The sequence below is a fragment of the Pseudorca crassidens genome, chromosome 15, assembly GCF_039906515.1.
Source record: "Pseudorca crassidens isolate mPseCra1 chromosome 15, mPseCra1.hap1, whole genome shotgun sequence".
Classification (NCBI taxonomy): domain Eukaryota; kingdom Metazoa; phylum Chordata; class Mammalia; order Artiodactyla; family Delphinidae; genus Pseudorca; species Pseudorca crassidens.
In genome coordinates, this window is record NC_090310.1 from 5,311,893 (window position 1) to 5,324,753 (window position 12,861).

The 12,861-nt window shown below is 49.9% G+C and overlaps 2 long non-coding RNA genes across 6 annotated transcripts in view; both read right to left on the reverse strand.

The window, feature by feature from the left end:
- Positions 1 to 1,407: 1,407 nt before the first annotated feature.
- LOC137206326 (uncharacterized) lies at positions 1,408 to 7,734 on the reverse strand. The gene is made up of 3 exons (XR_010934616.1): positions 7,020 to 7,734; positions 4,868 to 5,033; positions 1,408 to 4,634 (listed from the first exon to the last, which is right to left on the reverse strand). It is a non-coding gene; the product is annotated as an uncharacterized lncRNA (long non-coding RNA).
- Positions 7,735 to 8,936: 1,202 nt separating this feature from the next.
- LOC137206659 (uncharacterized) overlaps positions 8,937 to 12,861 on the reverse strand; it is a 119,020-nt gene continuing 115,095 nt past the window's right edge. For all 5 annotated transcript variants that reach the window (XR_010934785.1, XR_010934786.1, XR_010934787.1 and 2 more), the window contains one exon: positions 8,937 to 12,556. This is a non-coding gene — a long non-coding RNA (uncharacterized lncRNA). The remainder of the gene's footprint in view (positions 12,557 to 12,861) is intronic.

Sequence of the window (12,861 nt, forward strand, 5' to 3'; positions counted from 1 at the left end):
TTCCAAGCTACCAAGGTGAGTAAGGAGTTGGGAAGAGTCGCACGTGGTCAGGGGGCTCTTGGGGGCCCGGAAGGGCCGCGCCACTGCCCATGCCCTGCCGATGGTGGCAGGAGGGGATGGAGCTCCAGAGGAGGAGCGAGGGGCAGCCGAGGGGCCATTGCCGCGCTGTGGTAGAGAGACCCTCACTTAAGCTAGACCTGTCTCCTCAGACCCTCACGAGGAAAGTGGAGGTTTGCTCTACTTTTATGTAGAAATCCATCCAGATTGGACATTCTCATGAGAATGTCACTTAAACAGAACAGACGTCAGTTTGCAGGTGAGAACTTCCGTGTTCATAGCCCTGGGACACACCCCCGACCTTTTCATGGAGGAAATCAGGAATTTGGAAAATCGCTGTCATTTTTTGTGCAAAGGAAACTCAAATGTTTCCCTCTATAGAAACTTGTAGTTAGAAAAGAAGGCAAGTTGCCAAGGGGGGGGGGTTGCGGGGGGGAGGGAAGGACTGGGAGGTTGGGATGAGCAGATGCAAACTATTATGTAGAGAACGGATAAACAACAAGGGCCTACTGTAGAGCACAGGGAACTATCCTGTGACAAACCATAATGGAAAAGAATATAAGAAAAAGAATGTATATATATGTATAACTGAATCTCTGCTGTACAGAAGAAATTAATATAACATTGTAAATCAACTATACTTCAATAAAATGAAAAAAAAAAACAAGGCAGAAGTCTGATCTCCTATTTCTTGCAGGTGAATTAATCGCTTCTCATCTTGTAATATTTACAGGATAGGGATGATGAGCTGAGGGGAAGGAGAGAAAAGAACCTCTTAAAAAAGAGGAATTTTTAGGCGCAAAAAGGAAACTGTATTAATCAAGGTTCTCCAGAGAACGGAACCTATATATATATCTATCTATCTATCTCCTGTGATCCAGCGAAGTTGATACATATAATTAACCACCACGGAAATCATACCTGTTAAGGAAGACAAGATGCTCCTTAAAAAGGAGGAGAGGGCTTCCCTGGTGGCTCAGTGGTTGAGAATCCGCCTGCCAAGGCAGGCGACACGGGTTCGAGCCCTGGTCCGGGAAGATCCCACATGCCACGGAGCAACTAAGCCCGTGCGCCGCAGCTACTGAGCCTGCGCTCTACAGCCCATGAGCCACAACTACTGAGCCCATGTGCCACAACTACTGAAGCCCGTGTGCCTAGAGCCCGTGCTCCACAACAAGAGAAGCCACCACAATGAGAAGCTTGTGCACTGCAATGAAGAGTAGCCCGCGCTCGCCATAACTAGAGAAAGCCCGTGTGCAGCAATGAAGACCCAATGCAGCCAAAAACAAACAAACAAATAAATAAATTTATTAAAAAAGAAAAGGAGGAGACACAGATGATGAGGTTGGGTAGGAGCCTTGAGTGGCTGTATAGGAGGACTTCTGGGTGTAGACCAAGTGGGTCCTTCTAGAACCTTCTAGGAACTGTTCCTCTCATGTTATGGTCTAGCATGCCTTAGCATTGGAAAGCACAATTCCTGCTTTGCTGGGATTCCAATAGAATGGGGAAGCAGAAATGGCTGGTTTTCTTTAAGCTGAAATTTAAGATGTTTCCCAGGGTTCATTTACAAAGCAGTTCATTTAATAATAATAACTTTTAGCCACCAACGATATTATTGTTTTTCCAAAAGAAAAGAAACGTTTCTAATGGGCTGACCATGAGTTGCCAGCCTTGTGTTGGCTCATGGTGGAATAATCAGGCCAGGCCAAGCTGGGGGGCACCCACATTTTTGGGTTCTTCCTCCCATACAAGGTCCAATGCTGCCTAGACTGACCCCATGGAAGAAACTGCTTCTGAGGTTGGGGCAAAGCTCTCTCCCACTTCCCCCTTCTTCCTGTGGTCCCACGTCTCACAGGTGCCACAGCAGGACCCGGCCATCCTCTCTGGGCCCAATGACCCAAGTGGTGGGCTGCTTTGCAGACAGCGCTGGTGTGGGAGAGATGGCCAAGTGTCCACTAAGTCTTGCTCTCCATCTTAGAGTTTAGAGTTGGGCTGGTGCCCCACCAAATCCGTATGTTGCAACCCTAATCCCAAGGTGATGGTATCAGGAGGTAGGGCCTTTGGGAGATGATTAGGCCATGAGGGTGGAGCCCTGATGAATGAGATTAGTGCCCTTATAAAAGAGACCCCAGGGAGCTCCCCTGCACCTTCTGCCACATGAGGATACCGAGGAAAGATGTCACCTGTGAACCAGGAAGTGGGTGCTCACCAGACACAGAATCTGCTGATGCCTTGGTCCTTGACTTGCAGCCTCCAGAACCATGAGAAATAAACGTCTGTTGTTTACATGCCACCTGGTCTACGGTATTTCTGTTACGGCAGCCTGAACTGACTGAGAGGTGGGAAGGGGAGGCCCAGCCTGTCTCTGTTTTCCAGCAGCACCCATCGCTTCTCATGTTTTGGTGGGCTCATACATGGCAGGCTGTGTTTTCCCAAAAATGACATTGACACTGTTTCTGGTCTCATCTGTACTTGCTGCTCTCCCCTTGAGAGGTGGACCAGGGGTGGGTCTTTGTGACAGCCTCAACCAATAGAGTAAGCAGATGTGATCTGTGGGACTTCCAAGCCAGGACTCAGAAGGTGATGCAGCTTCCGCCTGGCTCTCTTTTGTGACATGTGTCGTTTGGAGCCTGAGCCACTTTGCATGAGTTTGGCTGCCCTGGAGCTGCCATGCTGGAGAGACCACGGGGAGGTAAATGTGCACGAGGCCCCCGGTTGAGTCTTCCCGGCCCCCCTCCCCCCATGTGAGAGACCCTGAGCAAAAGCCACCCAGCTGAGCCCAGATCATCCCACATTTGTGAACCAAAAAATGTTTGGTCATTGTTTCAAGCCACTGCTTCAGTGTGGTTCATTACACAAAAACAGATCAGTGGAATACCATGTGGCCATATTCACCAATAGCATGTGAAGCAAAGTGAAGCGGGTTGTTTCCAGATCAAGGTGGTTATGAAGTAGGGAGATCATATATCTGAGTTTGCCCTTACTGAGTTTATTGTCTTGGTATAATTCTTAATAACACCCCCTTTCACTCTCAAAAGTGTCCTGGTTTGGGAGATATGTTATATAGTCACCCTTTAAGAACCAGATGTGTCTTATAACTCTCTTTCCTTCCCTTGGGTTGGTGCAGACAAGCATAGTAACCTTGGAGGAGCCACAAGATGGAAGGGACCTGGGTAACTGAGTCACTGCATAGAGGATGATTCCAGATCCCAACTCAGGACTCTAAATGAACAAGAAATAAACTTCCAAAGTGAGTGACTGTTTTTGAGCCCTGACGCAGTTTATTTGTTATAGCAGCTAGCAAGACCCTTAAATTGGTTATGAGCAAAATTAGAAATCTCCGTCTTGGCTTACAAAGCGAGAGTACAAGGTGTCAGTGTCAGGAATCTGAGCCTGTTCGTTTCACACCTTCAAACCCCTAAATTGTGTGGCTCCATAGCCAAGGTTGTGCGATTTTTGTGCACAAATAAATATATGTATATCTTCTAACGATTCATCACAAGCAAGAACAGTGTTTCCGTCAGTTTACTTCCCAGTTCTGTCTTTACCAGATCAGATGTGCTTGTGACCGTGGATTCTTCAGGTTGTAAAAGGAAGAAAAAATCATCTGTGTTCAAGATGACTGTGGGCTTTGGGAGTCAGGTGGGCTTCGTGTAAATTAGTGTGAAGATGTTCGCTAGCTGTGCTGCCAGGAAAACATCACTTAATCTGTGTCCCAGGTTCCCTGAAATGACGATACTAATATTGACTTTCCTCTCCTTTTTTCTCCTCTTCCCCTTCCTTCTTTCTCCCCTTCGTAACATCTTGACAAGTTCATCCATGCACACATATGAAATAAGAGGTCCCAAAGTGCATACGGTGAATGGTACGTCTGCCTGGGTGACTCTCAGTCTTCACCTTGAACTTGGAGTAAAGTGGTGCTACAGAGAGATGATGGGTCAGGACCCACGTCCTGGTGCAGCAGATGCTCTTGGTGCCTGTCCCACCCCCTGTCCCCACATCCACCTCTGACGTCATCTGCAGCTCAATGGAAAGCTGGTGAGCTCAGGCCATGTGCAGGGGTGTCCCTGCCACCAGCGGGCCCCAGGGACAGCCTTCACCAGTGGAAGCAGGAGCTGGTGCACAGATGCCCCGGTCCGTGGTCTTGGAGGGACGAGTCTGAGTCACAGTCTCCTGGGTGCTCAGGTGTCCTGGGTGGGTTGAGAGCCAGTGGCCTTCAGGGGAGGCAGCTCAATCACCGCTGATGAGCTTTTCCTTCTTCTCGCCTTACTAGATTCCTAGGGCTGCCACAACAAAGTGCCACAAACTGGGTGGCTTAAAGCAGCTGAAGTGTATTGGCTCACAGTTCTGGGACTAGGACTGCAGAGTCAAGGTGTTAGGGTCATGCTCCCCCTGAAAGCTGTAGGGGGTTCCTCCCTTTGGCGTCCCTGGGCTTGTGGCTGCATCACTCCAGGCTCTGCCTTTGTCATCACATGCTTTCCCTGTGTGTCTCTGTCTTCTTATAAGGACACCAGTCATCTTGGATTAGCAGTCCACCCTTCTCCAGTATCACCTCATCTCAACAAACTGCAACAACCCTATATCCAAATAAGGTTACGACCTGAGCCTCTGGGGGTCAGGACCTCCCATCTCTTTTGGAGGGATCTGTTTCATTCTCTTTGCTCCCTCCTTCCTCTTTCCCAGGATCACCTCCAGTACAACTACCTGACCCAGTCCTTGTCACAGGCTCCGCTTTTGGGGGAACCCAAACCCAAATACCTGGGGCCCGTCTCCCAGCTTCACGGTTCCCCAGCTCCGCGTCCTGACTTACTGTGTTGTGAGGTGTGTTAGTCTCTCCGTGCCCTGTCACGCTGGAGGTTTGTCACTCAGATCTCCGTGTGCTGCAGATCCGGGGACTCTGCGGGGCGGCAAGCTGAGCGCTGATTCTGGGACTCCCGCTCCTTCCAATTCTAGATGATGCCGTCTTGAAACACGGCCTTCACAGCGAACGATGGAGGGGAAGAGAGAGGGTGGGAGGTTGACAGAGGCTTATATTCGGGTGTGGAAGCAGCATGCATGAGTCCTATGCATATTCTGTGTCCTAGAACCAGTCCACCGGGAAATGTCATCTGTGTGCCCAGGAGGAGAAGGTGGGCTGAGGGAGTATCTGGTCTGTTTTTGCCAAACTCGCCCTCTGAAATTGCAGTTTCCTTGTCTATAAAATGGGATTCACTTTTGCCCTGTATCCTTGAGTCTCAGCTCTGAGTTAGGAAAGCTGCTCATGACAGCCTGGCGGCACACAGTAGGGACAGACAAGTGAGACTCTGGTTTGTATTGCGGCCAGGTGGGGCAGCCGTTTGATTGTCACATCAGCTGCTCGTCCCTACGGGGCCATCCCTAAGGAAGGATTACAAGTCCCAACCCACTGACATCAGGCTTGGCCATGGGATGAAATGTGGGTGGAGCTCCTGGGGGTCAGGAAGGATCTGTTTCATTCTCTTTGCTCCCTCATCCGTCTTTCCCAGGATCCCCTCCCATTTTCTTGTCCTACATTACCCCTTCCCTCTGCTGAAAACCCAGAATGTGCCAGTAGAAGTGGCCCCTTTAGCCTTGGTCCTAGAATAAAGAGGACAGAGAGAAAAACCACAGTGGACCTGCAGCTAACAATGAAGATGATGAGAAACCAGCCTCTCTCCCTGTCTCCCTCCCTCTCTCTCTAGTTTTTCTTTCTTCCTTCTTCCCTCCCTCCCTTCCTTCTTTTCTCCGTCTCTTTTTCTTTGCCACTGAAATTTTGGGGGCTGTTTGTTACAGCAGCATAACCTAACTTTTCCTGACTGATACATCATCAATGCCCTCATCTGGCCTTGTCAATGTCCTCCTCCCTGACATGGTCCCTGAGTAAGGAAGTGTCTCTTGACTTGGGTCCCAAATCCTTTGTGATCCAAGCTGGATCCTATGGAGCCCCCTCTTTCCTAAGGTCCAGGAATTTGGGACAAAAGACCAATTATTCATATCTGTCAGCCCCAGAAGATGCAATCAGAGAGAGGCAGAGAACAAGACAGACCATATCGGCCCCCAGACCCTAAGACCCATCTGGTCTGGACTGAGCACCTCGCTGCCTCATGAGAGAAGAGGGTGGGGGTGGCCAGCCCAGCCCTCTGTTACATCCGCATGGGAGGAGGAGGAGGGGGCCAGGGAGGAGGGTTGGCTGGGCCTGAGTCTCATCACTCCCTAGGTTCACCAGGATCACAAGTCAAAGGAGAGAGGTAAGTCCTAGGGACGTGTGAGTCCTTAGATAACAGTGACCTTCCCACTAGCGAACGGGCTCCAAAGTGGCCCTGGACCCAGATCCGCCCATCGAGGCTACCCCCACTCCCTCGCTCACAGAGGGGGGCTGGGGTCATGTCAGGAAAGCTTCCCGAGTGAGTTTTCACCCTAGAAGACACGTGAAAGCCAGGTGAAAACATGTTTGCAAAACTGCTTTGTGAATAGTGAAGCGTAACGCATATGACGGATGTAATTTTAAGAGAGGTGGAGGAGAACTCTCATTTTAATCCAGGGAAGCTTCCTGAATCAGACCTCTCTTTCCCGGATCCTGATTGCTTGTGGAGGATGCTGATTAGAAGACGTGGGAAATACTTCTTTCAATCTAGAACAGGCAGGTGGATGTTTTGGTAGTAGGTTTTCCTACGGAACAGGCGGGTGGAAAACTATCTAGAAGTGCCTCCCGTTAGTGTGGCATCAGCGGCATCAGATGCCTCTGGAGACAGAGGCTGCTCGTGGCTGAGAGCTTGCTTTCAATTCCACCTCTCAGCCAGCAGGAAACAGAAGCTCCGAAGACCTTAAAGGAAACCCAGGGGCAGCCATAAACTCTGTTTACAGCCTTCTAGGGCCCGAGAGAACCGCTGAGGAAAAGGAGTTGTCTAAGGAACCAGATAGTTATTCTATTATGTTTTTTTTTTAACCTGAAAATAAAAACTCACTGCTGATCTATGAATCACGAACCGGGCTGACCACGAGGCCTCCAGCCGGAAGGGTCGCTGAGGCCCTGGAGGTGGCCAGCCGGGCCCTCGGGAGCAGTTTCTTCTCCTCTGGGGCTTGGGGTGAAAGCGTAATTTTCCTTTCTCTTCCTCACGTCCAGCCGTGCCCACCTCCAGTTTCTTCCCCGGGCGGCGCTCACATCCTTGTTTCCGATGATGCTTCCCCTCCATTTCTCCCTCTCCTTTTTTTGAAAATTTATTTAATTTATTTATTGTTGGCTGCATTGGGTCTTCGTTGCTGTGCGCAGGCTTTCTCTAGTTGCGGCGAGCGGGGGCTACTCTTTGTTGCGGTGTGCGGGCTTCTCATTGCGGTGGCTTCTCTTGTTGTGGAGCACGGCCTCTAGGCACGTGTAGGCTTCAGTAGTTGTGGCATGTGGGCTCAGTAGTTGTGGCTCACAGGCTCTAGAGCACATGCTAAGTAGTTGTGGCACCCAGCCTTAGTTGTTCTGCAGCATGTGGGATCTTCCCAGACCAGGGTTTGAACCCGTGTACCCTGTATTGGCAGGCAGATTTTTAACCGCTGCGCCACCAGGGAAGCCCTCCCTCTCCTTTTTACAAAATGTATTTCTCACTTCCTTTCTGCTTCCTGGGAGTGATGACCAATACACCAAAGTGCTAATATCATATAAAACATACCAGAAAGTGCCAGAGCACAGAGAAGAAGACACCCCCTTCTTCAGACACCCCCAGGCGCTGTGGCTGGAGGAAGGTGGACTACGGCCCAGGGCCCAGGCCCTGGATGACCCTTGGTGGCCTGGTTGCTGAAGCAGCTCCAGGACGTGGTGGGCTTGATCAGCTGGAGGCAGGGTCACAGAGCAGGGGTCACAGGGCACTGAGGGGCCGGTGCAGGAACTGCTGGTGAACGCTGGACTCCCGCAGGAGCTCAGGGCCCAGGTGGACAGGTAGCTGGGCAGAGGGCGCTTTGGAGAGATGTAGGTGAGAGGGGCGTGGGAACAGAGAGGAGCCTGACACCCTGGGAGGCATCCCATACCTGGGGGGCTAGAAGCTGTTCTAGAACCCTCCACAGTGCTGCTCTTTTCTCCCTCACTCACCCCTGAGCCTTAGTGGGAGCAGTGGGTGAGGTGCAGACACAGGTCCCTCTCCCTCCCTCCTGGTAGGTTACCGGTGAGGGGCTGGTGCTCACTCTTCAGGGGACATCCACCCATCCGGCAGACACTGACTGAAGTCTTCTGTGTCAAGCAGAGGCTTTAAGCTCATCGACTCTGGGTGCCTCCACCACTGACAAGCTGTGTGACCTTCGGCAAGTGACTTAAACTCTCTGTGCCTCGGTTTCCTCATCTGTAAAATATCTTATTCACGAAAGTTAAATGAGGTAACATTTGTAAAGCATTTGGCCGAGTGCCTGGCATACAGTACACATGATATGTGTGTTTGTTCAATAAAAATAAGCTGGGAGACGAGGGATGTTCCTAACTCCATGGAGCCCGCACGTCAGGGGTGGAGACTAACAACAGACGTGAACCAATAAATGACAGAATTGCAGTGTCAAGAGGAAATTAAATCAGCAACAGGATAGAGGGTAGGTAGCAGGCAGGGGAGTGTTATTTTAATCAAGGAAGTTAATGAAGGCCTCCCAGAGGATGTGGTCTCTGCATGGAGACCGAAATGATGACCAGGACCAGCTGTGCAAAGATCAGAGGGGTGCAAGGACTTCCCTGGTGGTCCAGTGGCTAAGACTCCGTGCTCCCAATGCAGGGGGCCCAGGTTCAATCCCTGGTCAGGGAACTAGATCCCACGTGCCGCAACTAAGAGTTCGCATGCTTCAACTAAAGATCCTGCACACCGCAACGAAGATCCTGCATGTCGCAACTAAGACCTGATGCAGCCAAATAAATAAATATTAAAAAAAAAAAAGAAAGATCAGAGGGGTGGATGCCAGGCAGCGGGCACAGCATGCGCAAAGGGCCAGTGCGATGGAGGAAAAGTTAGGCAGGTGTGGCTGGAGTGTGGGGGCCAATGGGAGAAGTTGTGTGTGAAAGAGTTTGGAGAGAAGAAGGTCCCACGGGGGTTGGCGGTCGGGGGAAGGGATTGAGGTTCTTTTCTAATTTCAGTAAGGGACTGTGTTCATTTTCTAGGGCTGTGGCAACAAAGTACCACAAACTTGGTGATTTAAGACAGAAATGTATTTTCTCATAGCTCTGGAGGCCGGAAGTCCAAAATCAGGGTATTGGCCATGGTCCCTGCAAAGAATCTGGGTTGGGGGGAGGCTTCCCTGCCTCTTCCAGCTTCTGGTGGGCCCAGGTGCTCCTTGGCTGTTGCTATATCCCTCCAAAGTCTGTCTCCGTCTACACCTGCTATTCTCTGTGTGTGTGTCCTCTGTGCCCTCTTTTTTTTTTTTTAAAGAAAGAAATAGAAATTTAAAACGTTTTATTGAAGTATAGTTGATTTACAATGTTGTGTTAATTTCTGCTGTACAGCAAAGTGATTCAGTTATACTCTGTACCTTTTTTATATTAGGATACCAGTCATTGGATTTAGAACCTAAATCCAATATGATAGCATCTTGAGATCTTTAACTTAATTACAACTGCAAGGCCCTATTTCCAACTAAGTTAACATTCACAGATACTGGGGCTTAGGACTTGGACACAGTTCAACTCACTCAGAGACCACTGGAAGTTTAAGCAGAGGAGAGCTGTGATCTGCCTTATGATTTAACAGGATCACTCTGGCTGCTGTGTGGAGAAGAGAGAGCGTGAAGATGGGGAGGCAAGTGCGGGCTCTTGCAGGCAGCTGAGCCGGAGATGACGGGTGAGAAAGAGAAAAAGGCATTTTCCTGTTGGACACAAACAATTTCACGGATCACCAACCTCAGACAAAGCCACTCTGTGACCACGATGGGTTAAGACAGCAACAAGACTCTTCTGAAATCACGTCTGAACACAGACAAAACATGGACATCATCCAAACCGCAAAATCAACCAAACATCTCCCATCCTGGCTAACGTGACTCTTTTTTTCTTTTTAAACTTATCACAGTTCTAGCTTTGTCTCGTCCTTCTTACCTTCTATATAAGAATTATTAAGATGCCCAATCATAGCACCATCCCTGATTCCTGATAGCATCTAACCCAGAGTGAAGGCTTGATTCCCTGAACCCTCCCCCAGATCATATGACAGAAGCCCAAGTCCTGTAAGAGGTCCTGACTGAGATGCCCCAGGGTTCCCCATAGTGTGTGTTCACTCTTCCTGCATCAAATTAACAAGCCCAACTTTTTGTCGACAGCCGTGCTCCTGGTGGTCTCTGGTTGAGGGGCAGGGGGAGCTTTGTGGGTGTGGAACCAGTGCCCTGAGCTTGGTGTAATGCTGTGCTGCTGCCATAATGAAATTCTTAATAGTTTTTTTTTTAATTAATTAATTTATTTAGTTTTGGCTGCTTTGGGTCTTCGTTGCTGCGTGCAGGCTTTCTCTAGTTGCATCGAGCGGGGGCTACTCTTTGTTTTGGTGCGCGGGCTTCTCACTGTGGTGGCTTCTCTTGTTGCGGAGCACGGGCTCTAGGCGCGCAGGCTTTAGTAGTTGTGGCGCGTGGGCTCAGTAGTTGTGGTGCACGGGCTTAGTCGCTCCATGGCATGTGGGATCTTCCCTGACCAGGGCTTGAGCCCGTGTCCCCTGCATTGGCAGGTGGATTCTTAACCACTGAACTACGAGGGAAGTCCCTCTTAATAGTTTTTGAACACGGGGCTCTGTACGTTCATTTTTCACTGGGCCCTACAAATTCTTTAGCTGGTTCTGCTGAAGAGCGTTGACAGGGGCTAATGCCAGGGTCATTGTGGTCCAGAGAGTGACAAGTGGGTGGATTCAGGACTGTTTTGGCCCCCCACCAAAAAAAGTGAGAAAATGCAAGGAAGAGGGAGAGAAATCCTGAATGTGGGGCTGTGTACACTGTGCTCTTTATCAAAGTGGGAAATAATTGGGTGGTGAGGTCAAGTAGGTTTGGGAGTGGGAACGGGGAGACAAGAGCCTCCACTGGGTGAAAATATACTTCTTATCACACATTAGGAAATAGACATGGGATGTGACATTTTAAAAAATTGGTGACTCACTATTGTACTACTATTTTGCAAGATATTACCACAGGGGACAGGGGCAGGGGAGGAAGAATTGAGGAAGAATTGGGACTTGGGGATCTTTCTTAACTGCATGAGAATCTACAACTATTTCAAAATTAAAAGTTTAATTAAAAAAATTGGTGACCCAGAAAATCAGGACGTGAGTGGAATGCCAGGCAGCTCCGGGCTGGTGTTGCTCATCTGTATTCATCGGTTCTTGAATCTGCAAGGAGTTGGGGGGCAGCTGACACAGGCGGACTCAGCCCAGTGAAGGGCTGTGGTTGGGGTCTGCAGGGACAGTGGCAGCAGCTGTGGCACCTGAGCCTCCTTCCTGGTGTTCTCGAATCAGGGCTGATGGGGTGGAGAGCATCTCATCTCTCCGAGGTCCTGCCAAGCGCTGGGCATGGACTTGACAGAGGAAAGTTCCTTGAAGAAAGTGCCTTGGGCATTCAGCTCCTTTAGCCATTTCAGGTCACTGCAGTAGGGGGGTCAGGCACGGGGAGCTTTGGGCTTGGGGACCGTGACTGGGAGCAGAGGCCAGAATGACTTCCGCTGGTCTCCACTTTCATGCTTCCGTTAGCAAGAACTCGTGTGGCCGGGGGTCAGGTGGGAGCATCTCATCTTGATATTTGCAGATTTATTCGTGGAACTCCCCACACATCTGGATGAGGATGTATGACTTGCCCCCTGGAGGAAATCGTTAAATGAATCGCTAAAGCACAAAACATTCCTGTAGAATTGCTTCCATATTTTATTAGACACAGGTGAGCATGAATTATTGTGAAGTCAACAGGAGGGTTTGCAAATTCGGTTCTTGCCTTTCCACAAACAACTCTTCTATGTCTAGATTGTTATGGAAAGGCTTTAATGAATGTTGGCTTGTGATGGGACTGTTGAATAACTCACTCACTTATCTATCCATCCATCCAGCCAGCCAGCCAGCATTTATTGGGCACTCACTGTATGCCAGGTAATGCCAGCTAAGTTGCAGCTCAGGTATCATTCTCACTGACCTGCCTTCAAAAGACGCCATCAGATGTACAAGGTCCTTGTGAGATGAGCCAATTTGGGGCTTTATTGTCGTGGGGGGGACACCATGTTGGGGGAGCGGTCTTCCTTTCATGTATCTCAGGAGGCCACTGGTCACAGAGAAAAAGGCCCATTTCCACATACCCCTCCATGGTTGGAAATGCTACTTACATTAAATTTCTCTTTCTTAGAATCTCCTCATTTGTGTCAAGGTGTGAAATTTCTTGGGGGAAAAATGGACACAGTCATATAAAATTAGCCTTCAAGTTGAATGGATCTTATTAGTTTCTCACACTCCAGGTACTTCTGCCAAACTGATCCTGGCTGGGCACCCACGGGGTCTGGTTTCCACTCAGAATGCTCAGGATGGGGTCGGGAGATCTGGGGATGGGAGAATAAACGTCATTTGTTTCTCCTCTCCTATTTGGCAGTTAAGCATCACAGCATGGCTTGGAGGATCCCTGGAAACCCGAGGGATTGGGGACCCTTTCACCACGCTCCTTCTGCCTCCACAGAGAGGAGGTGGGGGACAGGAGTAGAGTTTACCTCTCAGAGCTGGGGATGGGAGCACGGCCACCAGTGACAGGGTCGGGCTCAGCAGTGGGTGGGGCTCACCCCACTGGGACCCTGGACTTGGAGGGTGCCAGTGGCACTGCAAGCTGACGTTCTGGGGGCGGGGCATGGAA